The following is a 16488-nucleotide window of genomic DNA, read 5'->3' on the forward strand; positions in this document are numbered from 1 at the left end:
ATCTGCTCTAAGAGCACCATTTTAGCCCTTTGAGTTTGGCCTTACACATGCTATTTTTGGCCTGTGCTAGTGACTGACATGCTGTCCTGCTGACTGTGTTATAGCCTGGAAACACTGCAGGCTGTGAGCTGCAGGACTCTTGGTTTGGGAAAAACATAGGTTTCTTCTGTAAATCTCCAAAATCTGAGTGTGTCTTAGCAATAACAGGAAGGGAAAGAGATGAAATGGGTGGTGAAAAGCATTAATACATAATAAACAAAACAGTGGCATAACAGACAGAATTTAATCAGCTGGAATCTCAAATACTGGTGTAGAAGTACAGTATTTATAGAAAAAGGCTCCTCCAGCTCTGTTTAAAAATACTGGCAGAAGTTGGAGGGAAAACTCAGATTACTGTATAGGGTGAAAATGGCCAATCTAGTGTAACATTTGCAAGTCTCTGGAATTTTTTGGGATTTCAAGCAGCTTGGGGCAGAGTATAGTGCACACCCATGGTGCCTGCCATGTGTTCAGCCCTCTCCATCAGCAGGCCAACTGCCAGGATTTGTGCAGCATGTGTGAGGATGTGTTTGGATAAAGCATCACTGGAAAGGGAACTTATGCAAACTTCTCTGAGATCACCTGAAAAACTTCCACATACACCTCTTAACATGGTGGTTGTTTTATAACTCCAGCCCAAATGACATCACTATAGAGTTTTTAACCTTTGTGACTGTCCCTACATTTCCAGACAGGGAGGGTGTTTTTCTGTATTTCACCAGCTCAAAATTCATGCATCAACAAGCTCAAACATCTATTGCATCTCTTTCAGGTTCCTTTTCAGGTGGCTTCAACCTAGAGCACACAAAACCTGCAGCAGGGATGTAGAGATTGTGCCACTTTGCCACTAAATAGTTCCCTCAGACACAGGCAGAGGTAAAGTGCTCAGAATATTGGAAGGACAGCTGAGTTTGACACAGGTTTCATTATTCAGTGGATAACAATCCTTCCTCTGGCAATGCAAATAATCTTGGCAGTGTCTCCGTGAGTGCTGAGGAGGTGCCAGCTGCTGACATGGTGGGAGATTGAATTCAGCCTGGGGAAAGGGGTTGATCATTTCTGGTTGTAGCTACAAAACAACAAGGGGTTAAAGGAGAAGGGCAGGAACATCACTGCAGTTTATGTGGCTTTTCCCTAAGTTGACCCCTGTGGATACATTTATTCTGATTTCTTTGAATTTAGCACTTGTTTGCTGGCTTTTATTTATTTATTTTATCATGATTTTCTGTTTGCAAAGCTTCTGAGGATTCTTGAGATCATTCTATCTAAATATCCTTACACTAACATATCTGCTCCTAACCTGACCCCAAATTATCTCCAGGCTTGATGGGGCTCTGAGCAACCTGGCCTGGTGGAAAATCCCTGCCCATGGCATAGGGGCTACAACCAGATCTTTCAGTTCCCTTCCAAGGACCAGTCTATGATTCTGTCAAACCTTTGGGTCAGATTCTTCCAGATTCTGTCAGCTACACCCAAGTTTCAGCTGAAAAAAAGGCAAAAGGTTTTAATATTTATTAGAGCACTAGGGAGTGTGCTCAGAAAAGATTCAGCAATAGACTGGAGCAGAGTTCAAGCCTCCCAAAATACAACCAAATCCAACTGCTCAGCACACTGTTGCAGAAAGCCAAGCTCCTCTTTACAGTGTTTGACTTTATTTAAAAATGCAAATGGCTGCAGCCCCCCATCCATCTGATCTGCCAGAGAAGAGGAGTTTGAGGAGGTACAGCAGAGCACACAAAAGTGATTTCAGTACATCTTGTTATGCTGCAGCAGAAAACTCCAAAATGAAGCCTGAAGACTTCATGTATCAATGAGCACCGATTTTGCCTTTCACTGAAGGTACAGAAGATGCAATAAACACTTCTGTAAACCCTGTAGAGAGTCCCTGCTCAGTTGTTTGCAGACACTGTCTCCCCAGATGATTAACAAACAGCAGTAATGGGTCTGTGTTTGAGCACAACGCTGCTGGAGTTAATATTCAAATCCTTCCCTGTTTGGAAAAGGCATTTTCTAGGTGTTTGAAAATGGGCTGGTTAATCATCAAAACTGGAGTCATTCAGGCAAGAATGACCAATCTCTCCAGAGATGAGACAGCAGGGAAAAAAAAACCAACCTGTTCTGTTTGCTAAAGGTGACAGATTTTACAATATTTTTTTCTTCTGGAAGATAGATGCTTCATCTGTGTTGACATCAGGGAGTATGGTCATGTAAGATTGTGTAGACTATTTTATTGATATTGAATACAGGCAAAAAATGGTGGGATTTTTCATTGTAGTTTTTTAACAGTGAGATGTTGCAAGACATTGTCTATGGATAAAAAGAAACACTGCATAAGCAACTCTTAACAATTAACCAGAATTCTTGCACCAACAGTGCAACAGGGCACAAAATCTTCTCCTCTCATTATACCCAGTTTGGATTTTCCACTCTTGATTTGGTTTTCGGCCAGCAAGAGCAGAGGGCCAGCAGCATTTCCTTTCAACCTTTCCTACTGAAATTGCAAGACACAAATTTGTGTCAAGGAGCATTTGCTGGCCTGGAGAGGTGATGTGTGCTGGTGCTCGTGAAACGCTGCGAAGATGCAGAATGCTGCAGGAGTGCTGCTTGCTCTGCAGGAGGAGCAGAGCAGGTGGGGATGCTCACCCAGAGCTCGGGGAGGAGGAAAGGTCACTGTGCTGGCACAGGAGGGGTGAGGAACAGAGGGGAGAGCTCAAGGGCAGCGTGCTGAGGCATTCGGGAGAGCAGAGCTGCTGTCAGCCCCCACTGAGATCTGAATGCATTTGTTGCTGTGACGAGGCTAACACTTTCTCTTTTGTGCTAACTTTGGTTCCTTGCAGTGCACATCCTCCCCCTCTCCCTATCGAGCATCTGCTGAGGTCACATCTTCTCCTGTACTCCCCCCGCCTCCGCGTTTTGGGGATGAGCACTCATTGTTGCTCACCCCACGAGCTCCCTGCACGTGCCCAGCCTCTCCCCCAGCACTGGGACACATGGCATTGCTGGGACAGAGTGGCACTCACGCTGGGGACAAGGGCACTGTCAATCCCAGCACAAAAAGAGAGCTAGAGAAGCATCCACACTGTGCATGCTGAGAGGCTCGAGCTGTGCCCAGGCAGCAAGGCCAGCTCAGGACACCCCAGTCCTTCTCTGGGGCTGGGGAGGGAGGGATGGCTGTTTGCTCAGGGTCTGCAGCATATCCACATGGCTTTGCTGCCACTGGACCCTCCTCAGCACCTCCCTAGGGGGAGGAAGGCACTGGAGCAAGAATTGCACACCATTGCTGGGGTGCATCCTATTTTTCTGCCAAATTAAGTGAGAGCCAGAAGATACTGCATGTCTAACAGAACAACTGTCAGTATTTTTTCTCTGCTACAAGTTCTGGTCTGCTGGACATTGGGCCACCAGCCTTTCCCTGCTGCTTCATTTCAGATGCTTTGCGTAAGCCATTTAAATTCCTTCCTTTGGCACCCATGCAGCAGGTTTTCTCTGCTGGTGTAGGCACCTCAGCCTCAGTTCAGTGGCAAGGGTGGGATTTCTGTCCTGCACATCATACTTGCCATGGACTGTGTGTCACCTGCAGACAGGGATGGGGAGCTGGCAGGCTGGTGAATCCTGCCCTGAAAGCAGGGAGAATCTCTCCAACAGAAAATTCTCACTAGACTAAATCTAAATTAAATCCTTCTCTGTCCTTCCTAAGACCTAAGTAGCCCTTGCTGAAGCTTTTATTTTTCAGCTTAACTCTTCAGGTATCTTATATATTCTCTACCCAGGGAATATCCACTAATAAGGTCTGAGCATATTTTTGCATTTTCTTTCAAAGCTAACTAATACTAACCTATCCCTTCAGGACTCCACCTTAATTACTATAGCTTTACTCCTACTCCTGGCATGTATATTCCTAGCCTGTGTTCCAGATTGATGCATTCTTTCCAGATGGGACAGGTTCTGGGATTTGGGAGAGTGGAGATCATCCATGAAACAGAGGGAGAGGAGGAGGAGCAAGAAATGATCAAACAAGTTTGAAAATTTCTCCAGTCTACCCATCCCAAAATTTCCAAAACAAGGGAATAAAAATGAAGCCAAAACAAAATTGGAATCTTGGGATTTGGGATTTAGGGCCTCCAGAGAAGGATCCAGCCTGATTTATTTTCGGAAAGAAAATTTCCCAAAAATATGGCAATTCACATGGAGTGAGGCAATGCACATTAGCTGACTTAGGCTAACGTTACAGACTGGAAAAAGTGAGTGCAGCAGTTTTTATGTATTAACTTCCATGTACACGTTGTTAAAACAATATATTTCAGTGCAGGCATGCCAGTTGCAGGGGTATATTTTCAAGCTGAAAAGACTGGTCTCTTCACACTGAGACAGGAATTTTTACTGAAAAATTGACCTAGAAGTGATTTTTTAACACAGAGAAAAGTTTATAATGGTGAATAATCCAAAGCTGAAGAAAACTAATTTTTTGAAATATCCATTTTTACTTCCTCTAAACTGATTTTCTCCTACACTCTTATTTTCTGTTTCTGCCATTAAATCCCAAAGTCAGGTTTTTACTGTGCCTCAGCCCTTCAGGCTGTGCTGTTCTGACTCCTCAGCACTCCAAGAGCCTTGCAGGAATTAAGTGCCTCTCACAATGGGACACATTTCTAGGGTGAAGGTTTAATTTGGTTCTGGACTGTGTGACTAAGCGGATGAAAAAGCAAACAAGAACTTCCTCATGCCTCTCCATCAGTTCTGCTAATGGGAGCTCTAAGAGTAAATGGGCTGATTTGCTCAGTTATGGGTGGGAAATGAACTGAAGCAATCCTGCATCCACCACATGTCCAGCCAAAAGCAATTTAGCCAGCAAGGAAATAGGGAAAACTGGGATGTGCTGCTGGTCCAGGGCAGCTGTTATCCTCCCCAGGTAGGGAGCAATGCCATGAAAGCTCAGATCAGTGGGACTCCATGGCACCACACTTGTGCTAGAAAAGCTTTACAGTGAACATAAGGGTATTTCTAGGTTTAGACAGATGGGTTGGTCATGGCTTTCTGGGGCAGCATATTCAATTTATCACTTGTTGGACACAGAAAAACAGTGAGCTACTTCAGCAGCTCAGTATCCCACAGACTTTCCCTTTCAGAGATCCTTCTGTATGGACCAGTCCAGTGGAAGCCCCCCAAATTCCCCCCTGGGTCACAGCAGAAGATGCCCAGAGCCTGTATTTTGCTGTCAGCCCTGAAGTGCCATGCACAGGTAAGGGGACACCAGGAGGCATTCTTTCCTAAAAATAGGGAGGGATTGTATTGCCATCCTTCTCAGCTGCCTCACAACACCCACCTGAGGCAGGTAAACAGCTTTTTTAACAGAGGTGTGTTAGCTGGGTGGCTGTGGCCATCCCAGAGGCACATCCAGGCTGGGCTGTCCTGCTGCACAGAAGGCAGGGCAGAGCAGGGATGTGACTCCTGAATTTGTGCAATCACTTTGGTGTGTGCCATGCCCAGCCCACCCTGGGAACCAGCTTGGACAGTGCTTCCTTGGGGATCCCAACCTGTCTGGGGCACACATTCCCTTAGATGTGAGCAGCACAGACAGGAGCACTGTGTGAATTTCCTGCTTTCAGTCTTCTTTGTCAGCAAAACTGTTCCTGTCCTGGGAATACCCCAGTGATGCTGATGAGCTGGGATTAGAAGGACTTTACATAAGGCTGTTTGATTAAGTGGCTATAATCAACTAAAAACTTGGTGCTTCCCATTAAGTGCTCTCAAATGTGTGTCCTCATTTTACTTATTTTGTGCTTGCATTATGCTTCAGAAGAGGCAGCCTGGCCTTTCTGCCTCATCCAGGCCCTTTTGCCAACACTAATAAGATGTTCTGTCTTGTTCAGTGCTAGTTTAAGGCATGCAATGCCCCGATGGAGCCCTTCCTTAAAGGTGTTTCTCTAAAATCAGCACATCACTGTAGTTTGCCATGCAAATTGGCCCAGCCCTGTGAACTTTCTGCTCCCCACCAGATCCTTCAGCTCCTCTCCCTCGAGGCAGATTTCTTCTTCCAGCAGATCAAAGCCTGCAGCACTGACAAAGGACTAAAACAATAAGGTTTTCACCTTTTGTCTTTGTTTCTATTACTGTGCCAGTGCACTTTGATTTGCTCTTTTGCAGCATCTGTGCTCAGGCTGCAGTGATTTCCCATAATAGTCCAATATACTTTTCATGATCCATGTTCAATTTATACCCACACCCCACTTTAATCCTTCTGTCCAGATCAGTTATTTCATACTTTTGTACATCAAATTGCTTTCACCATCTGTTGGCCCAGTTGCCCTACATAAGCCAAACCCTCTGAAGGTATAATTGCAATATTGTTCATTATTTGCTCATTCCCCTTCCTCCTAATATACATAATGGCAGCAAAATGAAGAAATAATTTAAATCTAATTTAAATTCCCTTCAGGTTTTTTACACTGTGCTGATCAAAATAGTAGCTAGGGTCTTCAAAAGAAGAAGCCATCCATCTCAGAAGAGCCTTTATGCCCTTGGATAGCTATCTGTGAAAACGAGTGAATTTTTGTAGGACTGGAGCACCATGTACCAGCATTTAACTAAGCTGATGGCAAATGCTATCAGCACATCAGCATGCTGTTAAATCATTGCACAGAAGAATTCCAATCTGGTTAAACAGGATCTGATTTTATACTGCCACTTCCATGAAATAAATGTACTAAAACCAATTTTTTTTCTTGTTGTCTTATCTATTTCCATCTCTATTTCAGCCAAAGCTCGTTGTGCACTGTGCACTGTGCTTGGGCAGCTTTTCAGGCATCCACAGAGAAAACCTGTGAGCACCAACCCTCTTCCCCAGGGATAACTATTCCTTGAGCTTGGATTTAATTTTTCCTGCAGTCAGGAGGCCACCCACAGAGCTCCAGTTCTGCCTGACCTGCTTCATTTCTTCCCCAGCATTAACAGCAAGGGCGCAGAGGGGCATCAATCTCTGGCAAGATTCACAGGTTAATTCAGACCTGGGTTTGCATTTACCTTCAGGATTTCCAGTGGGGAGGAAACTGCCCAGCATCAGAGGGAAATGTTCCAGTGCAACACATTCCACCAGCACCCAGCTCCTGCAGGAGTAATGTCAGTGGAGATAAATAAGACATGTAATTTCTTGTCAGGCTGTTGCATTTCCCACCGCTCGTTTTAACAATTACACTCTGCGACTTTTTTTATTAAACAACCGAAAAGAATAGATTTGTGTAACCCAGGAAGAAAAATTGCCTGGAGAAATGAAACATACCCAGACTTAATCTTCTCTCCTGCGCTTTTTGAGGTGTTTGAAATGAATGTGTTTTCAGGGCAGCAGTCTGTAATGAGACCTGTGGTTTTGGCACTTCTCTGCCGTGCTCCCTTCCTCACCAGCCAATTTCATTACAGGCAAACCCAGGAGGAATAAAAGGGCCCATCCAAGCCATGGCACAACTTTCTCCTCCTCAAACCAATGGAAACACTGCCACAGTTTACAACAGGGATTGCCAAAATCCCACCGTTATTTCATATGCAGCTTTCTCCAAGTCTTATTTTTAAAGCAATTAATAGAAGGAGTGATTGACCTTTAGAGAGCCCTATCCCAGTGGGGTTTGTAATCAATGCTTCTTCCGAGTGCTTCTTTGCACTGGCATCTGTATCAATTAGTGGCTTCTTCTACAGAAAGGTTACACAAACACAGTTTTATTTCTTATTATTAATTATTTTTCACACAGGGCCAAGTTTTAAGCAGCAGCCTGGACTTAACAGCTTCAGTATTGGATTTACTCTTGTAAGAAATGGGCTGCTTTTAAGACTGACCTGGAAAATTGATATTCGAGGAGCAGACATGCTAAAAGAGGTAAAGCACTTTGTTTTGCTTTCAAGACCAGAAGGTTGCACATAAAACACACTCCAGTACTCATTACTACAACTTCAATGCTTTTTAAACAGTTATGATTCTGAACTCAAGACCAGCCTGTTGTAAACAGATAATAAGATCAATCTGAAACCCTCTTTGTATGCTCAACTGGTGCACCTTTGAAACAAAAATAAAATGTAGAAAAGTAAAATTGAACTTTCTTTGAAGACCAAATAGAGAAGATATTGATACATCAACCTTGAGTCTAGAAACATCTCTGTTTAATTCTAATTCAACAAAATGCAACATGGTCTAACCCCATCAGGACTGGGAGGAAGATTGAAAAAAGGTAAAGCTTGTGGGTTGAGAAAAGAATGGTTTAACAAGTGAATGAAAAGAAAATATATTAATAATACTACCCACAATAATAACAATTGTAATGAACATGTTAAAAATGGGAGAAATTGGGAAAGGAGAAAGGTTGGGGGATAAAGGCTTTTGTTCCACAAGATGTGCAAGTAATTAAAATGCATCTTGCTGTACCTGGAATATTTCTCGCACGAGGGACAAAATACAATCTCCAATACAATAAACAGCTACAACATCCTGTTGGGTGTATTTTTTTCCAGGCAGAAGAAGCTGAATCTTCCCTAGAATAGTTTGTTCTGTTGGAATTGGTAGAAGAGGTCCCTCCCCTATGGCTGGGGCAGGATGAGTCAAGACCTCCACAGAGATAACTGCTGCTTCAAAAATCAAGGGCATTGATAAAGTTGAAGAAAGGCTTGAAGGAATAAGTGCTCAGTCTTGCCACTACTACTGAGTTTCAGGGCAATTTTTAACGCAACATCTAGGTTATAAACATGAAAATATGGCACTCCAGACTCACAGCCATCTGAACGTGGCTGAGGGTGAATGCTCATTTCTATCATTTCTCACCAGGGTGAGTATTGATTTCATTTCTCACACTACACCAGCCACTTGACCAAACTGCAATCCAATATTTAATGTGTTCGTCACACTGGCTGGTGGGGGCCTGTGGTCTGTAGTCTATCACATGGTGACCTTTATGGTGACTGGCATAGCCTTAATCATGATAGAAAATGCTGATATAGAGGTATTCACATCATCATTTCTAGCACTTAAAATAGGATTGTTGAAGGAGTAAGGTATGAGTGGAGTAGCATTTACTGTTCCCTGTGGACAAGTGGAGTGATTTGTTGTACAGTTTAACGTTGGGGTTTTTCTAAGGACAAGGACAAAAAGTTGGCTGCATAGGCAGCTGAGAGGAGGTAAATGCTCAGTTTTAGGTGAAGGAGTGCTCAGAACAGAGGCATCAAGGCTGAAATTCCTCACATTAACTGCTTGCACAGCTTTTCCCAGCAACCTCATTCCCCTCCAAAAGCACTGAGCGGAGTTTGAACCTCAAAAGGAGGGATGAGCCAGTGACATTGTGAACTCCTGTAAAGGCTTCATGTTATGCTGAAGATGGAAGATGCTCAAATTGTCTGGGAGCACACAGACATTAAAAATGGCCAGGAGGGCCCAGCCCACAGGGAGTTTGCAGTGTTAATAGCTGCCCTATGAGCTGGAAGGTCTCTGTTCCCATGAGAGGTCCTGATAGCAGAAACTATTTTTCATTGAGACCAGTCTCACCCCTCAGTGTCCTCTCCCTGTAAGAAATAAATGAAAGGAATCAATATTTTTCCATGCTAATTTTGCCATTTGCTAGCCTTTCTTGTAATTTTTGAGCTTTTTTCACCTTCCAAACTATCCTTCCCTTCTACAAACATTATCACCTGTCCAAAACATTTTGCAGTTATTGCATGAGCAGTATCAACATCTTCCAAGTAAGAACCTTTGATTGATGGTGAGGTCCTCCCCACTGTGAAGGGTTAACCTGAATCTCAGGTGCTACTCAAGCTCCCAGGCTGACCCTCAGTGAAAATTAATAGCTTGTATCTGTTAAATATTCCTTTCCAGCACATTGTCAAATCGTTTCATATGTGCTTAAATGGATCAGTGGTTTTCATCTTCAGTGTTTCCTCGTTCCTCTTTTGGGTTTTACTAATTCTTTGTTGTTTGTGGGTATTTTTAAAATCAGACAAGAAAGTTCATTGCTTTTATTTTTATTTCACAAGATTTTCATAAAGTTGGAAGTAAAGGACAGATATCACATTAAAAGATCTATGTTGTCTTGCTCCAACTGAAAAAGTGGACCACATCTATGCCTTTTATAAGTTGCATTACAGACATGGCAGTGTCATCGTTTGCAGCTAATCAAAACATGCCAGTTGGGCACAGATTTTCTAAACACATGTATCAGTCTTATTTGTCATGCAAGTCATAAATTTAAACTGATGCATCTGTTACAACCATTGGTGCAGGAGATGGAAAAGATCCATAGGGAGGCTTTCAGCTTTCCATTTAGTGCTAAAGTGGAACAGAACTCTATCAGATGTATTATTATTGTCATTATTATTTAATATCCCCCTCTGCCTCCCCCGTGCATTAGCCACTTAACAGCAAGCATGAGTGCAGCCCTTGTCTCAGCCTGCTCCATCCAAGTGACAGACGGGTGTCCAAGGGACAATAAAACATATTTCAAAGAGGATGGCCAGGATCCTCCTGGAATGGCTGCTCAGGAGAGGGGGCCCAGCTGGCTGGTGGGCACAGAGGGGTTTGGGGGCTGGAGTTGCTGCTGAAGTGTAAATGTGATGGTGCAGCCATGAGCTTTCCAGAACGGCTCGATGGTGAATGAATTCAAGGAGTGATTGTGAGCACTGATGCTTCATTAGTATAGACGCCAAGGAGTGGCAGAAAGAAAGAAGCATAAAGGAATATATTGCAGATGCTGAACAACAGAGAGATGACAAACTGACCCAAGTGCTGCTGTAAATCTGGTCCTTAGGCCTGGGCTCAGATGCTCTGCAGTGCCTAAGCCTTGCATGCCCTCAGGCTTGCATTAACCAAGATTCCAAGCTCAAGAATCTTTTACTTTCAACAATGACAACTCCAGCTTGAGGTCTGTTCTTGTGCTGTTTCTACACGACTCACATCCTTGACTTGGGAAAAAAAAATCCTTTCTTCATTACACTTTGCAGGTCACAGAGTTAACAAATTTCCAAGAAAACCTTATGTACATCAACCTTGGGCAAAAGCAGGAGACATTCTTTGTGCTTCCAGGAGACCCCTGGAGCCCAGAGATGGCCACATTCATCACCCAGATGAGCTTTCCCTGGGAAAGCATACTTTGAATTTGTTCAGACCCTAATGAGTTATCTACAAACCATCAAATATTTCACATTCCATATGGATCATCCAGGTTCCCTAAATGACACCATCAGCTAGGGTGGCTGCAAGGAGGGTCGTAAATAACTCCCTCAGTTTAATGACTTACAGTCTGAGGAAAGGCTGCTCCACCAGGTAATGAGTCACAGCTTCACTTTGCTGTAGATCAGCTGAGACACACTTGATTTACTGTGAGGGTTACCTGTATTAAAACTAATCAGAGGCTATCGTGGAAACCCAATCAGACCAAACCCTACCACAATTTAATCTCCCCACAAATAAAACCTACTCATAAATCACAGACAGCATGGAAATGTGTCCCTCTAATGCTTCTTTTAGGAAACCTAAACCCACAAAAAGCTCAGAAGGATGTGAAAACTGTGGTGGTGTCGGTGGTATCAGGCTACTTCATAGCACAGGAGGAGATGCAAGATACATTCTGATGGTTAAATAATCAAGATAGAGAAAGCAATTTGACAGCTATCCTGAAGTCTGTTTTCCTTTTGAAATGTAAAATGGATGCATTTTATTGACCTTCCCAAAAAAACGGAGAGAAGACTTTAGGTAAATATATTAAAATTATCCTTGTAATTTTTACTTACTGAAAGGAGAATTCTAATAGAAAATCAAGTAATCAAAATATACTGCTCTTAATAAAAAATGGCATAAAAAGCTGAGTTTCACAGAAATCCGTGTATTTATTATGGTTGAAGCATCTCTCTTGATCAGCCCTGGTAATGAGCTTTTCTCAAGCAAACAATAGCAATAGTTCATGGAAGGTCTGTTCAGCTTGATTGAGAAAAGGCATGTTGATACAATGGAATGACTGCAGTGACAATCACTCTCTTGAATAATCATCATCATATTGTCTTGTCCAGGTGGTAAAATAATCTCCATTAGAGGAGAGCTGAGACTGAGCCTTTGTTCAGGAGAAAGCAGCACCTCCAGAACTCCAGTCCTCAACAGACCAGGTGGGCACTGCTGCCATTTATGTCAGTCAGCAAAGCTGAATATTCAAAAAGCCATATATTTTGTAAAGATCTTAATTCTCATCCTCTCAGTAAATTAACTACTTCAGTTCTCTGTTCCAGAAAGGCATTTTTAATTATGTACAAAAGGAAAGAATCAAGATACTTCTTGTGAAAAGAGTAATGATACATGTCCACATGGAGGAAGTTTTGTTGAGTACAGGGGTTGTCTTAAAGTGCCATGCTCCATTTTGCCTCAATGTGATGTGCACAGACTATTAATACTAGTAAATTATTGCATTTGGGACAAAAACTCAAGGAAATAATTTATAACAAAATCTGCATTCAAGCCATCTCTCAGCTTTCACATACTGGTCATAAATCACTGGAGAGACATTTATGATTGATTCACAGGAGAGTTTGATATTACCATAGAAAAATAAAAATAATAGTTGCCTTCTGAACAGCTGTCCTTCATCCTAATTATGCAGCCTAACATATCCCTCATAATTGACAGTTAGGATGTTTCTCTCAGAAAAGAGACTTTGAAAGTCAGAAAGGGAGCTAAGGTAGAGGTGCAAAGCTGGATCCTGAATGACAGTGTCAATGTTTGTTGTTAGGCAGTGGGAATTAACTCCCATCCTTGTGGTGTCTTCATGGCACCAGATCCCACTGAGCTCTAGGGAATATCCTGTAAACAACATCTCAAGGTCATTTCCTTCTCTAGATTAGATCCTGTCTGTAACTTTCCTGGGTAGGTGCATATGGTCTCTTCTGGGAAGATGAACAATTTTAGTGGCAGAATGAATCCCATCTCTTGATGTCCCACCATAAGTATAAAAGGCTGGAGCTAGTTTCTTGGTCTAGAGAGGAAGAACATTTTAATGAGTAGTGGGAGATTACTTATTTTTAAATCCATTTGAACTAGCCATCCCATGCTCCGATGTGAGATAATAATTAGCATCCAAACCTCACTATTGCACCCTCAGCATTAGCAGAATGCCATTCTTGGCTTGTGGACAGCCCTTCACACCAAAAAAATACAGGAGATTGAAATTTTGTCTTTTTCTCAATGAAAAATAACTGCTGAGGGCTCACCTGCAGGCCACTCTACCCAAGGAGCAAACATTCATGTGAGAGCTTTCAGGATACTTCCTGTAACCCAATTATTTTCTTTTTAAAATAGCAATGAAAAGTGGAGCAGGAATGTAACGCTGTTAAGAACCTGTCAGGCTTTGCCTTTCCTGTTGCTCCATTTTCTCCATGCTTATTGAACACTCTAGAATTAGCATCAAGCCTCAAGATAACAAGCTCACAAATCTCCTTTAATGACACCTTCTTTTCCCTGACTTTTTTTTACAGGAGAGTTGTTCTGTTATGTCAAAGAAACTATGGGCTCTGTTTGCTTCACAGTAAGCAAATGAATTGGACATTTTTTCCTTGAGGGCTTTGCTTATTTTAAGGTCAAGTGGAGCAACTCTTCACTGCTTTACCAAGGCACTTTCAAATAACTTGGTTTTATTCTTTGACTGCCCATTGCACTGCCCTGTTTTCATGCTGGAGGTCAGGCCAAGAGCAAGTGAATTCCCTTTATCTTTCACTGACTTAGCTAAGTTCCAGTGAGGTCAACAACCCCTCTCTCCCCTGCATTCCTGGGTCCTGCATTTCTATCACTGCATTTCTATCATTGCTTCAGAGATATTGCACTCCTTCATAGCAAACATTGCAAGGATCCTTCATAAGGGGAAGTTCAGCCTCTAGGACCAAGGGGATGAAAAGCAGCAAGACTCTGGTGCTCTTTGGATAAAGTTTGCCTGCAGACCTCAGGAATGCTCTGCAAGGACTTCAATAAAGGCTCAACACAGCTGAGTCTTTATATCAGATGACTACTGCCTTAAATATCAGTTTGTGTACTCAGACATTACGTACCACAAGAGGCTGTTATAGACATTTCATTTTCACATAGACATGAAATAATTTAGGGATTCTCTTAATTCGAAAAGCTTGAACCAATAAAACAAAATAAACCACTAAACCTCCAATAAAATAAGTTCAAAAAAAATTCAATTCCATTCTTGATGTTCCTACTTGCTTCCATTTGTCTGTGTGCAAACCTTTGAGGACCAAATGTTGTCAAAAATGCTGAAACTCAGTTATAGCAGGCTATTACAGTAGAGTATAAGACAAAATAAAAACATTTAATTTTGGCCAAAATGCTCACTATACATTCATATCGCTGCCATTTTTCAAAGGCACATTGTGAGTAATCTACATGAACCTAAAAGCTCAACTCAGGGTTATGTGTCCAGCCAAAACAGATTGTGGCTGACCTTAAGGTACCCAGAGGCACTGGGACAGCTAAGGTGACAAAAGGGTGTTCTTTTACATCAAGCTCACCCAACTGAAATTACATAAGTATATAGAGTAACACCCAACAACACTGTTAGCTGCTCCTAAGATGAACTTATTGAATTGAACTGGGGTCATGCAGCAGTTGAGGGGGTAAGAAAATTCAGTTCTGGCCAAAAAAAAAAAAAAAACAAAAAAACAAAAAACCAGACAAAAACAAACAAACAAACAAACAAAAAATAAAAAAAGGCAATAAAAGGCTGGTTTATGGGAGCTGGTTTTGTTTTGAAGAGCTGCTCCACAACATCACAATGCCATCAGTGAAGTTCTTCTCTTTTCTGTCTATCTTACTTTGTGTTTGCTGATTGCCTTGATTCTTTTATGGACAGCATAGGCCACTACTTTAATTATCATCTGTAATTATTCAGCTTCCCACTCTCTCATGAACACCTTTTCCTCAGCCTGAGAGATGGAACACCCTTCACAGTGGCTCAGTTAATCTGTGACTACAGTGTGTCTCAGAGAGACCCTGGTACTACAGATTCACCACAAAATCACACAGGAAACTCTCTTCCATTGGCAAGAAACAGCTAATCCAGAAAAGCCCTAAGCCAGGTTTTTACCAGCTCAGACATGTTAATAAAATCTATTCTTCAAAGAGATACAACATTCATTTCAACAAACCCAGGAACTAGTACAGTGAGACAAATACAATGCTCTACATTATGTCTTGAGAAAAAAAAATATGACTGGGCTGAAAGCAAGCAGTGTTTGATTGAAAGTGTTCACACCGAGCTGAGAGATCCACTGAGAACGAGGTCATGGACAAGTAAATAAAAGGCTCCAGGGGAAGTCAGCAGATGCACCCATGGCTGGGTTTCAGGATGCCACTGAGCATCACTGTAAACAACTTCTTTACCAAGGGGACAGTCTGATTTACAAGTATGGGTCCATCAAGGCATTATCTAGCAAGAAGTGTCAGGGCACAACTGTTCAGTGTCTGGGTGAAACTCCACTTGCTTACAAAGTGTTTATAGCTCCCTTGGTCCAAAGTGCTTCACAAACTCATATAAAAGCTCTGCTACGTTTTGCCATTAGAGGAACTTACTCACAAGGTGGACACATAGAAGGAGCAAATTGGGTCAAGCTATCACCACAAAAACTACCAAGTAAGGGGTCAAAATTAAATCAGAGCAATGAACTTTGGGCTGACCCACTAATATTAATGCCCAGAGCTGGGCAGAAGTTTCTGTGTGTCACCAGCAACTGTGATTGTGTGAGAGCTTGGCGTGACTTCCCACATAAAAGATGTCACCATCACTCCTCCCGTTCTCCCACCACCTGGAAGATGAATTCTTGCAGACTCCAGGGAACATTGCCTTCTGCTGCATCATCAGCCATGGACAGGTCTGGCCAAGAATATTTTTCAGAGTGTCACAGTGACAGGAAAGCAGAACATTTGTAATAATGTGTTACTACAGTGAGTATCTTAGTTGTTTCACAAAGGTACATCAATGTATAAAATACAGATGACATTCCTTTTTTTTTACTAAATAGAATTATCTTTTAGAATTAAGAGTTTCAAGGTCTCATCCTTACAAAAAGAAATTAAATATTTTTATTGTATATTGACTTACCATTTGGACAAGCATTGCTTTATGGGATGCTGATTAATAGTCAGGAAAGCAGCAGTCTATTGTCCAGTAATTTACTTTTCATTTTCTGATTCTGCAAATTAACTTTCCTACTAAATGAGGCGTTAGGCTGATGTCAATATTTGCAGGTACTTCACAATTATACTGTGTTTGCTAAATGACATTGCTTTAATTCAAAAGTCATTGGGATTTCCATTTAGACCATGATCCTGCTGGGTGCCTAGCTCTGCTGCAAAAGTGTTGCATGCCCTCAGGTCTCATGGAGTCAGGGGCACTGGAGATTACTCAGCTGCCTTCAGATCCAAGTCTCATTTATTTGGGAAAC

This window comes from Zonotrichia leucophrys, chromosome 10, assembly GCF_028769735.1.
Source record: "Zonotrichia leucophrys gambelii isolate GWCS_2022_RI chromosome 10, RI_Zleu_2.0, whole genome shotgun sequence".
Classification (NCBI taxonomy): Eukaryota; Metazoa; Chordata; class Aves; order Passeriformes; family Passerellidae; genus Zonotrichia; species Zonotrichia leucophrys.